Source organism: Camellia sinensis, chromosome 11 (genome assembly GCF_055761805.1).
Source record: "Camellia sinensis isolate YWXY chromosome 11, ASM5576180v1, whole genome shotgun sequence".
In the NCBI taxonomy this organism is placed as follows: Eukaryota; Viridiplantae; Streptophyta; class Magnoliopsida; order Ericales; family Theaceae; genus Camellia; species Camellia sinensis.
The window spans coordinates 45,181,380-45,203,651 of NC_138971.1; the positions used below are offsets into that span (position 1 = coordinate 45,181,380).

Sequence of the window (22,272 nt, forward strand, 5' to 3'; positions counted from 1 at the left end):
TTCGTAAAGGGAGAAGGAGATGGGTTTTGTATATAATGAAACGGCTTTCCAAAAACCGTTTTGTATTTATGATAAATTATTATTTTAGGCAAACAATATTTATAAATTGAAAAAAAAAATTAATAAAAATAAAAGCGGTTTTCCCAAAACCGTTTTCTATTTTGAATAAAATTATTATTTTAGGCAAACAATATTTATAAATTGAAAAAAAAAATTAATAAAAATAAAAACGGTGTTACAAAAACCGTTTTATATAAACTTAAAATTAATTAGGTGTTAAGTAAAAACAATTTTACAAAACCGTTTTTATGAACGAAAATTTTATTATTTTCTTATTCATCAAAAACGGCTTTGCCAATGCCGTTTTAAGGAAAACGGTTTTGGTAAACCCGTTTCACCCTATATTGGGAATAAAGTAGAAAACACAACCTAGAGTCGGACTAAAATATTCAAAATGCCACAATCAAGGAAATTGGCCGGTTAGAGACCTAGTGTATTGTACCTTGTGCACGCTTGTGGGCTCCTAGAAATTGAATTTGTATAGTCTGCCGCGATGTCAACTATGTGAAGCCTTTTGTGGGAGATCATAAAGACTATCACATAGTTGACATGAGGTTATGAGAATTTTCTTGTGCTTCACTTTATGTACATTTTGGAATTAATACTATCTAATCTCTCAATAATCGAGATTAAGATAGTGCAAGTATCTTTATCAGCTATACTTCTGCAACTGAATTATACATTCTCCAATGCTAATGTCAATGATAGGTGGCAGGAGGGTTAGATCAATTACAAACTTTATTTTTTTTAAACTATTCGATATTATTGGGACATTATTTAGCATTGTCTAAACAGAGTTCCTTTCAAATAAGCAATCTAAAATATATTAGATAGGTTGTTTGTTATCACTCTATTACTTAACAAAATTATATGTACAATAATTCAAAGTAATTTTAATTTTTCCAAAAAAAATAAAATAAAATTTGCTTTCAAAACACAACAGTTGAGTTTCTAGAATTTTTTTTTTTTTTTCTGAAATTGATATGCTTATTTGTATTTTTATTGATACATTTTGTAGTGTCCCCAACATTATTAAAAAAGGAAAGGAAAAAAATAAAAAATAAAAAATAAAAGAGAGAGAGAGAGAGAGAGAGAGAGAGAGAGAGAGATGGCAACAATTTTATCCCAATAAGCAAAAAAGTTCAAAAAAAAAAAAACAAGAATTGCAACCTAACCTAAGATTAGTATGTACAACAACAAAACAATTGGAAACACCAATTGAAAGAAAAGTCTCTTTTTGTGGTACAAGGGAAATTGAACAAAACAACCAAAACAAACAACAAACAGAAACTGGGGTTTGATGTACATGACCTCAACAAGATCAACACTTAACAGAGCACCTAACACATGAATCAGTCTGCAATTGAGTCGATTAAGGAGCAATCTACAAATCTTTAATGATGCCTTTGAAGGGATTGGTGTTGCTTCCATGTTCCATAATTAGAATTTAGAGCCACAGCTACCCTAGAGTGAGTTTCCATTTTCACATTTTGAAGGTTCTTGTGCCTTACAATAGTGAGATCCCTCATAATTTCCCAGAGCTCTGCTTCAATGCTGGTGCCAAAAATTTCAATATGTTTTCCAGAAATCTAGACTTCCAAGCAGCTTATTCATCACCAATTAAGCCACCGACTCCAGTTGCTTGGGATTGCCTTTAGCACTTCCATCCACATTCATCATTAGCTCACCTGCAGGAGGAAAATTTCATTTGATTAGTTTAGAAGAAACATAAGCATCAGGAATATAATGTCCTCATGAAAAAGGCTTCTTGCATATCTTTGGCGTAGTGGATGATCCATTTACAGCCAAAAAAAAAAAAAAAAGGTCCGCTTCCAAGTCATTATAGAAATGGTATCCTCCCTCTTTCTTTCTAGTGATGCCAAATAATGCAAGTGAAGAAAGTGGACCAGTCCACAAGTGCCACTAGGGCTTTTAATATTGTCTTTCATCCATTGCCCAATCCATTTGTATCTGTCCCTCTCTTATTCTTGAGGATTAACAAAGTGCACCAAAATATTCCTACTCTCAGGGAAATTTCTAAGGATATGAAGGGTGCCTTCCGCAGTGTGGTGGCACTGTGCATTCAGCATTATCAGTAATGTTTTTCTGGTGCATCTCAAGCAATTGGTTGAGATTCTATCCAGGGAAGCTAGCCAGATGAAAACGTTTAAGCTTTTGGGTAATGTTTCCCTTCTAGATCTAGTCAAATTTCCTATATCTTCGGTACCATCATTAAGTTTCCAAACATGACCAGATACGATATGTGAAATTTCTCCATCTTCAGTTAGATATTCACTGACTTTTTCATTCAGGTTACAATGGGGACCAGGGACAATATCTATTAAAGGCAATCGCTACACCACCAATCACACCAAAAGGAGATGCGACTCCCATCTTCTATCGCCCGTTTGTAACCATTATCCAAAATCTATTTGGTTTTTGTTACGCTCTTCCAAAAGTGAGAAGCTTTCTTGCATTTAGGCCAATTACAATTATTAGCTCTCTCAAGATATTAAACCCAAGGTTTATTGGTTTTTTTGAGGACAGTCCAACCAAGCTTATTGCGAAAAGCCTTTTTTCTTTTTTTTTTTGATTTCAATACCCCCTTTACTCTTGCATCTACAAATCCTATCCCACTTGACTAAGTGAACTTTTTTATTTTCCTTAGTATCTCCCAACATAAAACTTCTATTGATTCTATAGGTAAAACATTAGTTTGCATGTAATAATTGGGAATAATGGTTGTGACACTTAATCGTTGTAGTCTTCCCATCTAGGGACATGAGCATACTTTTACAACCGGTGAGCTTACTTCGAATTTTCTAAATGATGTAGCTTAAAATTGCTTTGTTCACTCTGTAGTGATACACGAACCCTAAGGTATTTGCTAAGGGGGATGTTACTCTTAGTGCTAAGGCCTCTAGCTCTATTGTCATGGACATTAGGCGAGACATGCAAACTAATTTTAAGTCCAGCCAGTGAGCAAAAATCATTCGAGGAAAACTGGAAACATAGCAATTAAAATGCACCACCACATCATAACAAAAGCACAGTATGAGAGGTTCAGATCATGGACTAACAATGACCTTAGATAGCTCCACAGAACATCCTCCAAAGCACCAAGACAAAACACAGAAAATCAGATAAAGCACCAAAACCCAAACCCAAACCCAAACTTTCTCAGTAATCAAACACAATAACCTGTCCATGCACAAGACAAAGAGATGGGGATAGGGGGTCCCCCTGCCTTAAACCTCTACTACGTTCAAAATAGGAAGTGGTTTGGCCAATTCAAAGAGGAGAATATTGCAGTCTTCTCACCCAGTTCATGGTAAGAATGAACCCAATATTAAGAAAAATCAAGGTCCAAAAGGGTTTTTTTTAATGAAGTTCCCATTTAGCCTATCATAGGCTTTCTCAAGATCAATACTTGAAAGAAATTCCATGGCACTTGAACTAGCTTCCTAAGAAATGTGTCAATCCCCTTCTCTTTCATTGCTCATGGTAAACTTGAGATGAAAGAGTTCAGTTGGCAGTAACACTCAAAACAATCTCTAAATTTATAGAGTTGAGATATCATCTGCCCCTTACACCACATAAATAAACACTGATTGCTTCAAGTGAGAAATAAGATATCTTACCATGTATGTTTAGTTCCATTCGTAGCATAAAAGTCACTAAAGATGAGAGTAATGTTACACATAAATAATTCTTTTTATCATATTTTTTTTTACTATTAGGCACAAAGGTACTAGAATTCACATTAACAAATATAGCTGTAACTTGTAAGCTGTCATTTTTGTGTCTAGTGATAAATACAAAAATAAATAAATAATAGAATTACATGACCCAAAAATATGAATATTAAACTAGTCAAGTTAGTGTGAAACCTGCATAATACAAAATTGGTACGGATAATCTGTTAAAGGATTAGTTATACACTTTAATGTTATTTCCACTAAGAGGTGCTATGACTTTTTTAAATTGCTTATGTAAAAAGTATATAAAATAAGATTTTAAGACTAATATAGTTTTTTTTTTTTTTTTTAAATTTTTTTTATTTATTTATTTCATTGAAGATAATATACGTTTTGTCTACTAATTTAAAGTTAATCTAGTAAAAAATAAAATAATAGGAAATTTTTTTTTTCTAAATGAGGGAAATGGGATTGTGTCGAAATCATATATTTTTATGAATAATTTCATTCATGCAAGTTTCACTCTGTTCCAACATTAAGCTTTTTCAAGCAATAATACTCCACTTCATCAATTAGATCTATTAAATTGTCTTGAACCCTTATGGTATATCATTATCATCCAAGTTTTTCTACCCAATTTGCTATATGAGTTCTGTAAACTTGTGTTTGGATCAGCAATTTGAGTAGGGATTTATGAAGAGAAAAGAAAAATAAAGGAAAAAGTGAAAAAATAAAAAGGTGAAAACAAAAATATACTTCCATTTCATACACGTTTCACTTCCTTTATTGTTTTTGTTTTTGTTTTTTTTTTTTTTCCATTTTTTTTCTTCTTTCACAAATGAATCCTGAAATTCTTGATCCAAATAGAGACTAAACAATCCATAATAACCAGATCAACAATCTCTGAATAGATGAACTATCAACTCAAGTAAGCGGTTATAACTCACTGATAGTTTGTTTGTCAGTTTGTCCATATGAACTCACGGTAGTTTTGGCAACTCACCTATTGTGTTTCTCAAGTTTTGCCTTTGCTTGTGTTGTGAAATGTCTAGCTATGGCAACAATTGCAAACTCATTGACAACTCTTCTTTTTAAGGAACCTACATCGAAACAGTCCAAGCCAACTTTTCTCTGGCTGGTATTTCCCTATCCAATCCTTCTCTCTGCTCCAGCTTCCATTGCCCATTACCAGCACAATATTCATCAAGAATAATTTTCTTTACAGCTATGGAAAGTGTAATAGTTCTTACCATTCTAATCTAAGCTGCCTAACCCAACAGTCCAAGGTGCTGGGAGAGTTAGAAATACAAATATGAAGACAATTACGCCAAACTAGACAATCAACTACTAAAAAAGTCTAACAATACTACCAGCAATCAACTATTAAAAAAGCCCAACAATACTACCAGCAAGCCTAACACCAACAACCAACCGCCCCATAATGGGAAAAAAACAAACGACTAAAGAAAGACGCTTTAATATGGATGAAATAATTACTTTTTGCCTTTGACAAAGATTGACACCCTAACCTCTCAGTTGAGAGTATACAAGAGTGGCCAACTGAGCTAGTCCAATTGGTTAAACTCGTTTAACTTAACCTCGGACATATTTGCACAAATTAAATGATTTCCTTCTGCTGCAACTTCACTATGGTCTTTGATTTAAAGCATGCCCTAAACATTACTATGTTGTTAAACTGGAACTCTGCTCGAAAGTTATACCACTTGTTTGAGTCCTGACAAATATATCACTTTCCTTAATCTTTCAGTGCTCATGATGAAACTTATTCCACGAGACTTGAGACGAAAGAGTCAAACAATAATCAAAAACAATCTCTAAAATTGATAAGAGTTCAGATAACGTCTCTTCCATCACAGCTCTCAGTAGGTTTAATCGTTGATTGAATTCAACAAAGAAAAGCTATGGCGATTGAGTGACTTTAGTGCAGTCAAGAATATAAACATTCCTAAAGACTATGGCTCCCAAGGAATATATTGAACTTGCTCTACAGAAATAAACCCAGATTGCTGGGCGTGAGGGGGGGGGGGGGGAAATCTTACCGTGAATAGTTATATTCATACCATACTAGACACTTAAATAAATAAAGAAAGAAAAAAGAGACACAGAGAGCAATTACGATAACTGATGACCTGTTAAGAAATATGTGAGGATAAATGTCATCGAAGTAACATGTTACCTGTCCTGTTCAGAAGAAGAACAATTGTAACAACAACAACAACAACAACAACAATAACAAGAAATTTAAAAGTAGACATTAGTTCAATAAAATGAAGGGAAATCCTATGGTGTGCACCCCTTTAGCACAACAGTCGGAACAAGCAAAAGTACAAATTTATGCAGAAGAAAACAGAATAGTAACTGATTCATATCTTCGTAGTGTCTGCTCTGTTCAACTCTAGCCCTTCATAAAAGATCTCCCCTGATGAAGTGAAAAATGTCAGTCATGAATTTAGTCGATGCATGACCTTGTCAAGTTAAAATGTAAATCATTCGCAGAAAATTAAGTTTGTATGCACTTCGTCACAAAAATGAAGGCATGTTGCGTGACATTTATGTTTACAATTTTCCTTTTATGTTTACAAATGTCAGTCATGAATTTAGTCTTGTGAAGTTAAAATGTAAATCATTTGGAAAATTAAGTTTGAATGCACTTCGTCACAAAAATGCAGGCATGTTGAGTGACATTTATGTTTACAGTTTTCTTTTTATGTTTACAAAAATTTTGAAAACTGTAAACAACCACCTCGTTGCTATCTTTTCATTGTCATTGTCACCCTTTGGTCAAGTGTAGAGGGCTTGGAAAAAGGAAATTTGTTAAATATCATCAATGATAAGAAAATTGTTAGCGAGTAGAACAGAAAAACAAATTTACAAGATTAAAAATTACTAACATTTATTTATGGGAGAATAACACAAAAGTGGAATCAGCAAAAATTATTTACAAAAGATTAAAAAAATCTATGTTTTTAATTATTAATATCTATAACGTTTTTCATTTTTTTGTAAATATTTTTCACTAACACAATGTCAGTGTAATTCCCCCTTTATTTATTTGTCCACAATATATCCATTCTAACCTATGAAACACGGGTACTCCAAAAATAATGTCGTACGAGTACCGGGTACGGGAATGTGTACCGGTACGGCGGTACGCTTACTGGGTACAACAAAAGGGGGTCCAGTACGTTTCGTTCATTCGGGTACGCCGAGGCCTTTTTTTTTTTTTTTTTTTTGCCCTTGTAGATCAGCAATTTTTTTATTTTTTATTTTTATGTATTTTTTGTTTTTTTTATGCCCTTGCAGATCAGCAATTTTGATGTTTCTCTGCTGTCCTGTCTGTCTGTATGAATTGTATAAGCATATCAGCAAATGATTTTGATGTTTTAAAAAGCAATTTGAACAAAAAAAATAACAAGGCCTATAAAGGGTAGTTCTGTGTATGACTATGCATTATGCTTTTGCTTCAGATCCTCTTAGAATTTCTTTATAAAATATTTAATCATAACAAACTTTTAAAGTTTATGCACAAAACATAAAAATTGATACGGTATTAGTTGATTAGTAGTGGTTGGGAATGATACAATTTGATGTATTGGTCTCCTGTTATTTCTTTTGAGCCCTATAAAAATAGCAAATTGATGAGGAAAAACAAAGATTTTAAAAATAAATTATGATCACAAATTCACAGTGTATAACATGTCAAAATGAGAGATTTCACAAATATTATTTTTAACGCTTAATGGTATTAAATTATAGGAAAATGAGTAGTTTTCTTTTTAGTTTTGATATTTAATTTTAATTTGTAAGTTGGACCTTTTAACCATAATTACATAATATATATATATATATATATATATATATTGGCGTACCGCAGCCATACCCATATCATACTTTTTTTGAGTTTTGCCGAATCGGCGAACCCGCACTCGTACCCGTACCCGCACCCGCACCCGCACCCGCACCCGCACCCGCCCCCGCCCCCGCCCCCGCCCCCGCCACCGCACCCGCACCCGCACCCGCACCCGCACCCGTGCTTCCTTGATTCTAATGCCTTTGGCTTAATAGAATTAGAAAATTTTGACTAATTCATTTGCTAAGGCTTTTTCCTAAAACACCAGGATGTGTTTTGATCATGAATTTAGGTAAAAATTTGGAAAGAGAAATTGTGGTTAAAATATAGTTATATTTCATTCATATTTTACTCATCTTTTCCCTTTCCTTATACAAATCCCTATCCAAATCCATGATCCAACACACCTCTAGAGTTTCATGTAAACTATGAATACCAAATGTTGTTAGGTCCCTTGTTTTTTCAATTCCGCAAACAAATGTTATTTGAGTTGTATTGTTGCGTCTTTGTAAGCCTGTCAATTTGCATGGACCACTCAAGCGGTAGCTTGTGCGCTTGAGCACTAAAACGAGGCATCCAGTATCTCAGTCCTTGTTCTTAGATACTGTGAGGCTTCTTTTACCGCTCGAGCGTGCACTCTTGTGCTCGAGCGAAGTGACAAGTGTTCTATTTGTTACAACTGCCTCTTAGACACACCGCTCAAGTGGTATTTCCTGCGCTCGAGCGGTCTTCATGACCCTGTTTGTTTTAAGCTACCTTAGATGTATAATTTAGGATTCATCTTTTCCATATCAGCGACTGGAGACCTAAGAACTATTGGGTATTCGTTTGAAGAGCTTTTGTGATCTTTCCGTTGATGATTTTGTGAGCTAGTTGCCTCACATGGATTGAATAGCATATATCAAGGGGCTTGTTATGAATCTACCTTCATAGAGTGTTCATTGGTGGATTTAGAGGCATTGAAGGTGTTCGAAACGGCTCATCATCGTGGGCTCGACAAGGGTGTGGTGGATTCAACACCCGATTAATCAATTCCGAGACGAAGATGTTGATGAAAGGGGCACACAAGGAGTGAAAGTCAATTTTTGAGCGAGTGTTGGGTAATTGCTCGTACTCTTGTGTAATTTCATTATCTTCATAGTGGATTGTTTTGTGACTTTAAGCCGTGGTTTTTTTTATCACAATTGAAAGTGCTCCAATTGTGATTTTTCCACGTTAAAATCCTTTGTCTCCTATTTGTTGATTGCTTAGAGATAATAACTTTCGTATAGGCCAGACGATTTAGATTATTGTCTAATTTGGAGATTGGTTTTGATTGATGTTTATTAGCTCGTAAATCATGAATCACATAACTTAGGGTTTTTCAGTCCTATTACCTACTTAATGATCATTCTTCTAGATCAGGTACTTATTAAGAGGGGTGGGGGGGAAAAAAGATATAAACAAACAGAAAATTAGTTTATGTAAATAAAAATCATGATTTGATCAAGTTAATGCACTCACTTCAACTAAAGCACATTATTGTTGGACTCAATCATCTGCAGCCAATTGTTTCCAATACTTTCTTGTTCTTCCTTAATTTCCTTGGCAGAATTGGCAAGAGAAGGGTGGCACCAATGTACTTCAATCACCTGGAGTGTGGGTATATCCCCCATTTCAGATGGGATCTTCTTGAGCCCATTACATTGAATTAACACTAATCGCTGAAGCACGGGATAGTGATTACTACAAACTTCCTACTGATCAACTTGTACATGCTTTAATTTTAAGAATTTGAGTCGAGGGAACTCCTCATCACTTGTTTCCCAACGTTTACCAATACAAGCTTTATACAATAATTTGAGACCCTCAAGCTTGGGTAGTGACTTGCCAAGTGTTGACATCTCATCGCACTTTAGATTGATATTCTTCAAAGTTAGCTTTGTTAGATTAAGGGGTAGCTTAATTCTTCCCAGTGTGTCCCGGCTAAATACACCTTCATTCCATAACTTCAACTCTTGGAGGTGGTCTGGGAAGTGTAGATCAGGAAACATCAAGGATTTCTCATGTACACCACAAAGTCCCAGCTTTTTCAGATTAGGAATCCTGACCGAGGATTCTTTTTGACAAAACACCCATGAGACAGTTTGTAGATTATACGACAAGGGAAAGTAAGGAAAACAATTATTAATGATGTATTTCCCATTACCACTAACACAAAGGTGCCTCAGGCTTTGCATGGTCCAAATATTATGTGGTAAATTAACAAAAGGATGTGATGTACAAAGAATAAAGGTTTCTAAATAACAGAGATTGGATGTGGAAGGTGGGAGGATTAATGGCTTAGTATGTTCCCCATCCCAATCGCTATCTTGGTTTTCTCTTTTTTCAAGGATGTCAGGTGTCAAGTACCTCAAGAGAACTAACTGTTACCTCAATTGGGTATTTGAAAATCTGGATGAAACTTGTATCTGACACCTTAAGTAGCTTGAAGCTTGGAGAAAGGAAATGAGGATGCCATGATCCAGCACATCCAGAGTTAAAGAACAATAAAGAGCGGATGTTTTGGCCAGAAGTGGTTGAAACCGAAATCCGCTGATAATCCAAAAACCGTTGGAGAAAAAACTCTTCCTCACCTTGCTTGATGCAAAATTCACGCAACAAATCATGGATGCCACATGCTTTGATTTCACCATCGTACCCTCTTTTGGATACTAATAAGAGACTTCTACCAATTAAATCCATCAAGTATTCTTTTGCCACATCCTCCAATCTTTTTTCACCTGTCTTTGTTATAAATCCCTCAACAACCCATAACCAAATCAATTTCTCCACTCAAATTTGGTAGTCCTTTGGAAATGCTCCAAAATACAGAAGACATGGTTTCAAATGACCAAGAAAGTGATTGTAACTCAGTTCTAGCGTTTTCATCCATAGTTGTGGATTGGCAGCTAAATTTGAATTTATGGTTTCTCCTACTTGCTTCCATCGGCCTTGGCTCTTCTCTTCATTTGTAAAAATTCCAGCTACTAGAACAATTGCCACAGGTAGTCCCGACACTTGTTGGCTATTTGCTTTCCTATCTCCATGAGCTCTGGGGGGCAATTTTTTCTTTTTCCAAACACCTTGTGTTGAAACAGATCCCAACTTTCATTATGGGTTAAAAATTGTAGGGAAAGAGGCAGGCTATTGGTTTTGGCCTGCAAAGCCACATCTTCATATCGACTAGTGAACGTAATTCTACTTCTGTTGTCATTTGGAAAACAATTTTTCAAATCAACCCAGGCCTTAGTATCCCATTTATCATCCATCACAATGATTTTTTTTTTTTTTTTTGGATAAATAACAACACTTTATTGAAAAAGTATCAAGTTGATGCAAAGAATACAAACAATGGAAGCCACAAAGGCTTAACAGATTAACAAATCAAATCGTCCACAAAATCTACAAAAGCCTAAACATCAGGATCAACCGAATCTGTCACCTAACTATACAAAACCGTAAGCAGCCATCATTCTAACCAAGGCACCAGATGAGACACCCCCTGGAAAACGCACCTATTACGCTCCAACCAAACCAACCATACAAGACAATGAGAAGCAAGCATCCATGCCTTCCGATGCCTCCTCCCAACTCGACCCCCAACCCAACTGCGCAAAACTGCCTTAACTAAATCCGACTATGCCCAAGCCATGCCAAAAGTCGCAACAAGAAGCACCCAAAGTTGAGAAGTAACTAAAACAGACTCCGCAGCACCACAACACAAGCAACACCAATTGACCAATATGTGGCCACGACGAATTAAATTATCCAAAGTCAAGATACGTCCCAACATGGCCGTCCATACAAAAAAGGCCACCTTGGATGGTGTACTGGACACCCAAACACATTTCCAAGAGAAAAGAACAGCCTCCTTATGAACAAGCACACCATAATACGAAGATATAAAGAATTTCCCCTTAGTCGCAGGATAATCCCACACCAAAGAATCCTACCCAACCCCCTCAACTCGTAACTCATATAAAAAACCCAACAGCTCCACCAACTGGTCTTGCTCCCAATCTTGTACATTGCGGTGTAAACACACATTCCAAACAATTGAGTCCCCATGCCCAGACCTCACAGCATCCACCAACACCTCACTATCAATGGCTATACCAAAAATCAAAGGGAACCGTGCTTCTAAAGGAAAGTCACCACACCACCTATCCCGTCAAAACCGAACTCTATCCCCCACTTCTACCTTCAGCTTAACCCTCCTCCAAAACTCCTCCAACCCCACCCAAATCCCCTTCCAAAGACCGCGGCCATGCGACTGCCCGACCAAGCCTGAACACCAAAGACGGTCCCTATCCTCCACAAAACACCACAACCACTTCCCCAACAAAGCCACATTAAACAAGACCAACCTTTGAATCCCCAGACCCCCATTGACCTTGGGACTACAAATCCGATCCCAAGCCATCAAATGATAAGAACCCTCCCCCTCATTACCCCATAGGAAATCCCTCTGCAACTTCTCAATCCGCTTTGCCACTGACACCAGGATCACATGAGCGGACATAAAGTAAGTCAAAATGCTGGATAAGACACTCTTAATCAACGTGATTCTGCCTCTTTTTGATAAATACGGCCGCTTCCATCCTGCCAACCGCCGCTGCACACGATCCACCACCCCAACCCATATCCCCTTCGCCTTGAAAGATGTCCCCAGACGTAAACCCAAATATGAAACTAGCAGAGACGTCACCTTATATCCCAAAATGGCTGCCAACACCGGAGTCCTCTCCCCTTGACCCACTGGGATTAGTTCCAACTTTGCTCGATTCACCTGAAGGCCTGAAACTGCCTCAAAGCACAGCAACACACTTTTCAAGTGTCCAATATGATCAACATCCACATCACAAAAAATAAGTGCATCATCCGCATAAAACAGATGGGAAACCGTCAGAACTAATGGGTCCACCCCCACCTCGAACCCCTACAATAGGCCTCCTTGCACCGCTCTAGATAACAAACGCCCCAACGCCTTTGTCACCAGAATGAACAACAAAGGAGATAAAGGATCACCTTACCGTAACCCTCTATAAGTAGAAAAGAATCCCGCTGGAGACCCATTAACAATGACCGACATCCGTACCGTTGATATACAGAATTGAATCCACCTCCTCCTTTTATCCCCAAAACCTAATATGTTCAACATACACACTAAAAACTTCCAATTATGCCTTCTCTATATCAAGTTTGCAAATAAGCCCCTCATTCCCCTGCCGAATTCTGGAATCCACACATTCATTCGCCACTAGAACTGCATCTAGGATTTGCCGCCCACCTACAAAAGCATTATGAGACTCGAAAACCACCCCTTCCAACACACCTTGTAACCGATTCGCCAACACTTTGGCCAATAGCTTATACACACTACCCAAAAGATTGATAGGTCGAAAATCCCGAATATCCTCTGCCCCACCCTTCTTTGGGATCAAAACAATAAACGTGACATTGAGGCTCCACTCAAACTCCCACGTCTGATGAAATAACTCAAACATGGCCATCACATTTGCCTTCACCACCCCCCAACACTGCTAGAAAAAGGCTGTCGAGAAACCGTCCGGTCCCGATGCCTTATCACCACGTATACTCCGCAAAGCCTCAAGCATCTCGTCTTCGACAAATGGCTATTCCAACAGGCAATTGTTTACCTCTGAAATAACATCAAACACAACTCCATCCATGCCTGGTTGCCACACCTCCCCCTCATCCCGAAATAACTGCTCATAGAAGCCCACATTACCCGCCTTGATCTCCTCAGGAGATGCTAGCTCCACACCATTTACTCGCATTCTACCTATCTGATTCACCCTTCGATGGGCATTTGCCATACAATGGAAGAACTTTGTATTTCGGTCCCCATCCTTTAGCCACAAGCATCTAGATTTTTGCCAAAAGCTAATTTCCTCCATATGGGCAACCTGGCCAAACTCCTTTCAAATCTCGACGAACCAAATCCACCGCAGACAAGCCCCTCGCAGTCTCTATCTCATCCAAATTCTGCAACATAGTTAGCACATTGGCCTTCTGGACCTCCAGGCACCCAAACACTTCCTTATTCCACCACTTCAAATCGGCCTTGAGAAGTTTCAGTTTCTGCGCTAGGCGATAACTCGGCAAGCCTAAGATAGTATAACTATCCCACCAACCCTTCACCCGTGCTTTAAAACCCTTAGACAGTAGCCACATATTCTCAAAACAAAACGACACAGGTCCACTCCTAACTCCTCCATTATCAAATAAGACTGGCCAATGATCTGATACTGGATGTTGCAAATGAAGTTAAGTCACCTATGAAAAACGCTCCTCCCACTCCCTTGTTACCAGGAATTGATCAAGCCAAGACATCGCTCCGCCCCTAGACCACGCGTAGCCACCACCCTGCAACGGCAGATCCACCAGCTCCAACTCATCAATGAACGAAGAAAAAGCCTGCATAGAAGCCACCACTGAGCTTGCCCCCAACTTCTCCTCCATACTCCTCACTACATTAAAGTCGCTGCCTGTACACCATGGAACCCCCCATCGAAAGGCAATACATTGTAACTCTTCCCAAAAACTAGGCCGCTTCGCTCCACGTACCGATCCATATGCCCCTGTAAAGGCCCAACGAAAGTCATCCTCGACACACCGAAATAGATAGGAAATCGAGAAAGCTCCCATCTCTTCCTCCTCCTTTTCCACCATTCTCTTATTCCAACAAAGAAGAACCCTCCCTGCCACCCTCAGAGCAGGTAAAAAAGTCCAATCCACATACCAACCACCCCACAACTCCCTAACTATCTCCCCCAATCTATCAAAATCAAATATGTTTGACCCTTTACGCTTTTGTACAACTTTTCACATAATTTCTCATCGCCCATTTGATCAATTCCATTCGTATTCACAACTTAAAAGACGAATTAAAAAATCCTTCTTTCGAAACTCTTGGGAGACAGATGTCCAAGCACGAATATAGAAGTGGTACACGACAAGAGGATCATTATAGAGTTTTCTAGTCAAAGTAGTCTTTACCTAAATGACCTGTAGCTGCATTGGTCCTCCAGTAAGTTGCTCCTTTAAGATCATTGCCTCGTCCTCAAATCCCACCATTATTTCTTCCTCCCCTACACCCCAAGTCTTTGTGATTGTGTTTGACGAATCTGAGTCCCGGAAGAACTTCCAACTTGTAGTATGGCTTCCAAACCCATGTCATAAATTCCCATCATCTCTACTTTGATGGCCTCAATCTCTTCTTTGACATGCTCAAGATTTAATGAGATCTCCTCTATCCAAATATACTTCATCTCTTCTACTATACTAGCCTCCTTCATCTTGTTCTTTGTCGAGAAAATGTTAACTACGAATGAGTCAATCGTTTTTCTGCTTGGTATGCCACATCTCTAATTCGTGCCTCCAAATTTTTCACTTCTTTGTGCTAAAAAACCTTTACCTGCAAATGATTGAAGTTTGTTCTAAGTGAAATGGTTTTAGGTGAGGATTTGGGAAGAGAAAGGAAAAAAGATAAGTGAAATGTGAATTTATTATTATGTTTTACTTACATTTCACATGCATTTTTCTTTTTCCTTTTCCTTTCCAAATCCTTTCTCAAATCCATGAAGGCTGTGTTTGGTTCATAGATTTAGATAGGGAATTGGAAAAGGAAATGTGGGAGCCGAATAATCTTGGATCAACAGGAGTGGAACAGTCCGGTCCAGATCATAACCTCTATTCGGCATTGGCCCTATTCAATTGAAAGGCTGAACAAAGCATCTGGCATTCCTTCCATTGAGATAAGGGCCGAATAAAAGTACATGAAAAGGACTAGGGTTGGGCCAGGCCCCAAGGCCTAAAGAGAATACTATAAATACAAGATCTTCAGTTCTAGAAAGGTATGTGAGAATTATCAAGCTTAACTTAGAATACAAGTAATCTGGAGTGCAGAGACTAACTTGCCCGTCGGAGTGCTAATTCCGGCACCCCCGACCGGAGTGTTTGTTCCTTTTCAGGTGACTAGCAGAGGATCACGAACGCCCCCCAAGATCAGAAGAGTATTTCCAAACCACCTCCCCACAATTGGCGCCGTCTGTGGGAATACTCAAACACATCCATGGCAGTCGTAACAGAAGACCCTCCGATAGTTACTGATGAAACCACGCAGAGAGACGAACTCACTCCAACAAACATGCTTGGACCGGAGACCATTCCCGCAAGACGCACTTTGAACTTCACCTCACCCTTGACTCCAGAGCATGAAGCAATGCAGGCGATCATGGAACAAGCAAAGCAAAACGAACAGAGGTTGGAGAACATGATCGCAGAAAACGCACGTCTTCGTCAGGATTTGGCCTTGGAAGTGGCAAAGTCCAAACAAGCTGTACGCCAAGATCCGGAACGACTAGTGAGGGCAGGTGGTCGACGATCTCGAGCCCGACAACAAGACACTGATAACGACTCCGACTCATTATCCCCGGAGCCCAAGAAGAAGGGACGATCTGAAACTTCCAGTTCTTCTAAAGAGAGTCCCCGTACAAGGCATAAGCGAAGAAGAAACAGTTCAGATGAAGATCAACACGATCCTTTTGTACGACGGATTGCAAAGGCAGTGCTACCCAAGAAATTCAAAGCACCGTCATTCACCTTATACGACGGTAAATCAGACCCCACCGATCACATCTGCCATTACAAGCAAGCCATGACACTGCATGCAGATGATGAGGCTTTGATGTGCAGAATATTTCCGAGCAGTTTGGGACCACTAGCTGTCAGGTGGTGGTATTACAAACTGGAGCCGGCTTCGATTAAAAGCTTCCACCAACTTCTAAAATCCTTCAGGACAAGGTTTATCACTAATGAGGTCCAGCCAAAGCAAGCCGATTCCCTCTGGGCAATGCAGATTCAACCGGGGGAAACCCTTGGTGCCTACTCAGTGCGGTATTGGGAATGTTTCAATCTGGTAGGCGATGCTTGCAACGACTCCATGGCCATCACCGCCTTCAAGATGGGGCTGCATCCTGACAATGCCCTCTATAGCTCTTTGACCAGACGGCCCCCCAAAACAGTTTGGTTGCTAATGAAGAAAGTTGAAGAATACTGTAAAGTGGAAGATGATGCCTTGAGGGTTAAAGCCGGCAATGTAACCAACAAAGCTCCTGCTGAAATCGCTCAGCCAGTAAATTCTGTAGCACCTCAGAGCCCTGAACCACGGCATCGGGCGAAATGAGATAAAAGACGGGATTCCCGCCGATCAAGCGACCACTGCTCCCACCGAGAAAATAAACAACTGCAAGTTGACAGCAGGCGCACAAGGCGCGCTGACAAGAAATGTAAGGAGTTGACAAAGCCGATCAGTGTGGTTATGTCCAAAACCTAACACCTTCCGTTCTTCAAGTGGCCGTCGAAAATGGTAGGACCTCCCGATACAAGAAGACGGGATAAACGGTGTGAATATCACAAGGACCATGGCCATGATACTGAGAGTTGTTATGCACTGAAGGACCACCTGGAGGAATTGGTACAAGATGGCCGCCTACAACAGCACATTCGAAAAAAACAACCCAACCAAAGCAATAGCCTTAAAAAAAGGATTCACCTCCGCTCGGCGTGATCCACATGATATACAGCCTGCCAATGTCATCGGCGGTGCATACGATTCAATCGAATCCCTACCCTCAGGATCAACTCACTCCAGCTAAACGGCCCCATGAAGCCGCAGGCATTACTTTTGATAATTCCGATTTGGCCGGAGTGACACTGCCCCACATTGATCCTTGGTAATTGAGTTATGCGTAAACTGATTCACAGTTGAGCGCGTGCTCATTGATCCAGGGGGCACAACGGAGGTCATGTATTACAAGACATTCACCAAACTCAGCTTCTCCGAATCAGATCTCTCTCCGGCTCCTTATCTACTATTCAGCTTCAACTCCAATCCAGAGTACCCGTTGGCAAAAATCACACTACTTGTTCGAGCGGGTTTCCGAACAGTGGATGTAGAATTCTTGGTCGTCAAGTTGCCATCGCCGTACAATCTCATTATGGGGCGAACTTGGTTGCACACCATATAGGCCGTGCCGAGTACATATCATCAGCTGCTACGCTTCCCGACGGAGCGCAGCATTGAGCAAATCCGTGGCTCCCAGAAATCGGCACAAGCATGTTATCTCCTCGCTGAAAAAACACTAAAGGAGCTGTAGGTGAACTCTATTGAGGTGCCAGATCGAGAGAGCCTCGACGATGTTGGGCGGCTCCCAAATGAAAAAGCCACGGAGGGCTTAGACCGAGTTGAAATCGCCGGCAGCCCAGACAAATTCTTCATGGTCGGCGCATCTCTGAATCAGGTCGACAGAGAGCAGCTAATCTCTTTCCTGCTCAGCAACCTTGATATCTTTGCGTGGACTCCGTATGAGATGCCGGGTATAGATCCGTCTATTTTGCAGCACCATTTGAATGTTGATCCTAAGTGCAAGCCGATCATTCAGGAAAGTCGGCGGTCAACCGCAGAGCACACTGCCGCCGTCGTTGAGGAAGTTGACAGACTGCTTGAAGCCAGAGCAATCAGGGAAGTGACCTACCCTACATGGCTCTCTAATACAGTAGTTGTGAAGAAGAAAAATAGGACTTGGCGAGTGTGCGTCGATTTCATGGATCTAAACAAAGCCTGTCCCAAGGATTGTTTTCCCCTACCCAGAATTGACCAACTTGTAAATGCGACGGCACGCCATCAGCGTATGAGCTTCCTCGATGCTTACAGAGGCTACCATCAGATCGCCATGCATCCTAAGAACCAAAAAAAAACTGCATTCCTCACCCCAAGAGGAACCTACTGCTATAAGGTAATGCCTTTTGGACTGAAGAATGCAGGGGCAACTTACCAAAGACTGGTCACGGCTATGTTCAAGGAGCAACTCGGCCGCACTATGGAAGTGTACATCGATGACATGGTAGTCAAGTCCAGAGAAGAGCAAACCCATCTAGCCGACCAAGAAGAGACGTTCGGCATCTTACGCAAATACAAAATGAAGCTGAATGCTTCCAAATGTGCGTTTGGGATTGGCTCCGGCAAGTTCTTGGGTTACATTGTCAACCACCGGGGAATCGAGGCCAACCCGAGGCAGATCACAGCAATCTTGGAACTCGGCTCTCCTCGTTCAGTAAAAGAGGTTCAAAAGTTAATGGGGATGGCCGCCGTACTCAATAGGTTCATCAGTCGGTCTACAGATCGCTGCCAACAATTCTTCCATACACTACGGCAAGGCAAGGCTTTTGAATGGTCCGCCGAATGCAAAGCCGCTTTTAACGGCCTCAAGACTTACCTCCGCTCAGTACCACTCTTGACAACACTTGTAGCTTGCGACCCGCTCATTTTGTATCTGGCAGTTTCCGACAGGGTCGTCAGCATCGTACTGATAAAGGAAGAGCTGGGGGAGCAGCGGCCAGTGTATTACGTGAGCAAGGCAATGGTGGACGCCGAAACACGCTACCTCCCGCTGGAAAAACTCATCCTAGCCCTAGTCGTGGCGGCAAGAAAACTGATGCATTACTTCTAAGGACACAGAATTGGGGTGCTAACAGATTATCCCCTCCGATCAGTACTGCGAAGTGCAGAAGCATCAGGACATGTTTCAAAGTAGGCTCTTGAACTCGGCCAGTACGACATTCAGTTTCTACCCAGAACTTCAATCAAGGGACAGGTGCTAGCCGACTTTGTTGCCGAATTCACCGGGAGCCTTGCCGATTTCAAGTCCGATGAAATTCGACCGGAGCCGAATTAGAGAATTTACGCTGAGGACATCTGGCAGTTGTACTGTGATGGATCACCCAATCAGCAGGGCAGCGGAGCCGGAGTTGTGATCATGGCTCCAAACGGCGCAATAATTGAACAGGCCGTCAAACTCGGCTTCGACGCATCAAATAACGAAGCCGAATACGAAGCCCTTCTAGCTGGTTTGTGGAATGCACATCTTCTGGGTGCTCGGCGCCTGCTTGTATTTTGCGATTCAAAAATTGTGATCAATTAGTTAAAGGGAGAGTACGCAGCAAGAAACGACCGTATGGTGACTTACATGAAAACGGCCAACTCCTTGCTGACAAAATTTGACCATCATGAATTGAACCAGATAACACGCGATCAGAACACACATGCAGATGCCCTTGCCTGCCTAGCCTCCGCTATTAATTCAAAGATTAAACGGACCATCGAAGTAGGTTTCATCTCGAAGCCGAGCATCGGCCCTTCGGAAGAAGTTCAGGTCAATATTATAGAATTTGGACCAAGTTGGATGGATCCCATTGCTTCATTCCTGTCTTCCGAACAGCTCCCAGAGGACAAGAAAGAAGCACACAAGCTCCGAAACAAAGCCCTGCAATACTACTTGGATCCGTAAGGAAGACTTTATAAAAAATCCCTCTCTGGTCCATATTTGGAATGTGTGCACCCTGACAAAGTCGAAGAGCTTCTTGCTGAAATACATGAAGGCAGTTGTGGTGCCCATTCTGGCAGGCGTTTTTGGGCCCATAGAGCTACAACACAAGGGTATTATTGGCCGACAATGAGATCTGATGCAGAATGCTATGTGAAAAAATGTGAACAGTGCCTGAAGTTCTCCCCATTAACCCATATGCCTGCTGAAGAGTTGAGCTCTATCACCAGTCCCTAGCCGTTTGTCCAGTGGGGGCTTGATATCGTAGTACCGTTGCCGAAGGCCCCAGGGAACAAGCGATACTTGATCGTCGCCAGACACTACTTCACAAAACGGATCGAAGCAGAGGCATTAACGCACATTCGAGATTCTGATGTCAAGCGCTTTGTATGGAGAAATATCATAACGCGATTTGGTATTCCAAGAGCTCTTATCTCAGATAACGGCACCCAGTTTGATTGTGGCGTCTACCGGGACCTGTGCAACAAATATGATATCCGGCCTTACATTTCTACGCCGACTTACCCACAAAGCAATGGTCAAGCCGAAGCCTCTAACAAATCCATCTTGGACGGCATCAAGAAGAGGCTGGAGAGAGCTAAAGGCAAATGGGTCGAAGAATTGCCGAGTGTATTGTGGGCTCATCGAACTACGCCGAGGCGATCTACTAGAGAAACGCCGTTTGCTCTGTGCTTTGGAACCCAGGCGATCATACCCCTGGAGATCGGCCACCCAACCCTGAAAACTCAAGTTTTTGACATGGGCCGAAACGACATGATGCTGGCTTTGGATTTGATTCTGATTGAAGAACGAAAAGACCGTGCCCTTACATCCATGGAGCAGTACCAGCAGCAGCTTGCCAAGTCATATAATCAACGAGTTCAGCTGCACCGCTACATACCAGGAGAGTTGGTCCTGAAGAAGGTACTTCTAGCTGCTAAGAAACCGGCTGATGGAAAATTGGGTCATAACTAGGACGCCCCCTATCAGATTGATTCCATCACAGGCGTAGGGGCATATCGGCTCAAAGACATGTCAGGAAGAAGTCTACCTCGGCCTTGGAATTCCACGCATTTATGCAAATTTTATCATTGACCCGACTTGTGGGCCATGAAAATTATTCTGAACAGTTTGCCATGTACATCTCATTTTCTGTAATGCAAAGATCACTCTTTACTCACCTCACAATCCAGTTCAAAGGATTAAGCCTCCGGATTCGGAGCGCCCTTCGTGGATATCACGTTTGGCCAAATAAATCTCCGGATTTGGAGCCCCATCGGCGCATGACGTCTTTGGGCCAATTAAGCCTCCGGATTTGGAGCGCCCTTCGTGGATATCACGATTGGCCAAATAAGTCTCCGGATTCGGAGCCCCATCGGCACATGACGTCTTTGGGCTGATTAAGCCTCCGAATTCGGAGCGCCCTCCGTGGATATCACGATTGGCCAAATAAGCCTCCAGATTCGGAGCCCCATCGGCGCATGATGTCTTTGGGCCGATTAAGCCTCTGGATTCGGAGCGCCCTTCATGGATATCACGATTGGCCAAATAAGTCTCCGGATTCAGAACCCCATCGGCGCATGACGTCTTTGGGCCGAAAAAGCCTCCGGATTCGAAACCCCGTTGGCGCATGACGTCTTTGGGCCGATTAAGCCTACGGATTCGAAGCCCCGTCGGCGCATAACGTCTTTGGGCCGATTAAGCCTCCAGATTCGAAAAGCCCTTCGTGGATATCACGATTGGCCAAATAAGTCTCCGGATTCGGAGCCCCATCGGCGCATGACGTCTTTGGGCCGATTAAGCCTCCAAATTCGGAGCCCCGTCGGCGCATGACGTCTTTAGGCCGATTAAGCCTCCAGATTCAGAGCGCCCTTCGTGGATATCACGATTGGCCAAATAATCGGCGCATGACACCTTTGGGCCGATTAAGCCTCCGGATTCGGAGCGCCCTTCGTGGTTATCACGATTGGCCAAATAAGTCTCCGAATTCGGAGCCCCATTGGCGCATGACGTCTTTGGGCCGATTGAGCCTCCGAACTCGGAGCACCCTTTGCCGATTGGCCAATTAAAGACTCCCGATTCGGCGCACCCTTGGCGCGTGACGACTTATGCCGGTCAATATTTATACAATTATCTCAATATTTATATAATGTTTATACACTTGTTTAAACGTTCATACAATGAAACAAAGAAAACATGCAAAACACGCGCG

At 41.3% G+C, this 22,272-nt stretch overlaps 1 protein-coding gene across 5 annotated transcripts in view; it reads right to left on the minus strand.

Annotated features, from left to right (window-relative positions):
• Positions 1-1,260: 1,260 nt before the first annotated feature.
• The window catches only part of LOC114298379 (putative late blight resistance protein homolog R1A-3), a 31,688-nt gene continuing 10,676 nt past the window's right edge, over positions 1,261-22,272 (minus strand). The window contains exons 1-3 of one of the 5 annotated variants that reach the window (XR_014343826.1): positions 9,133-10,413; positions 6,139-6,198; positions 1,261-1,748 (exon numbers count right to left, since the gene is read on the minus strand). The gene's annotated coding sequence lies outside the window, so the exon portion shown is untranslated. Of the gene's footprint in view, positions 1,749-5,906; positions 5,961-6,138; positions 6,199-9,132; positions 10,855-22,272 lie in introns of those variants that run through there. The other 4 variants (XR_014343825.1, XR_014343824.1, XR_014343823.1 and 1 more) reach the window with 4 other exon arrangements.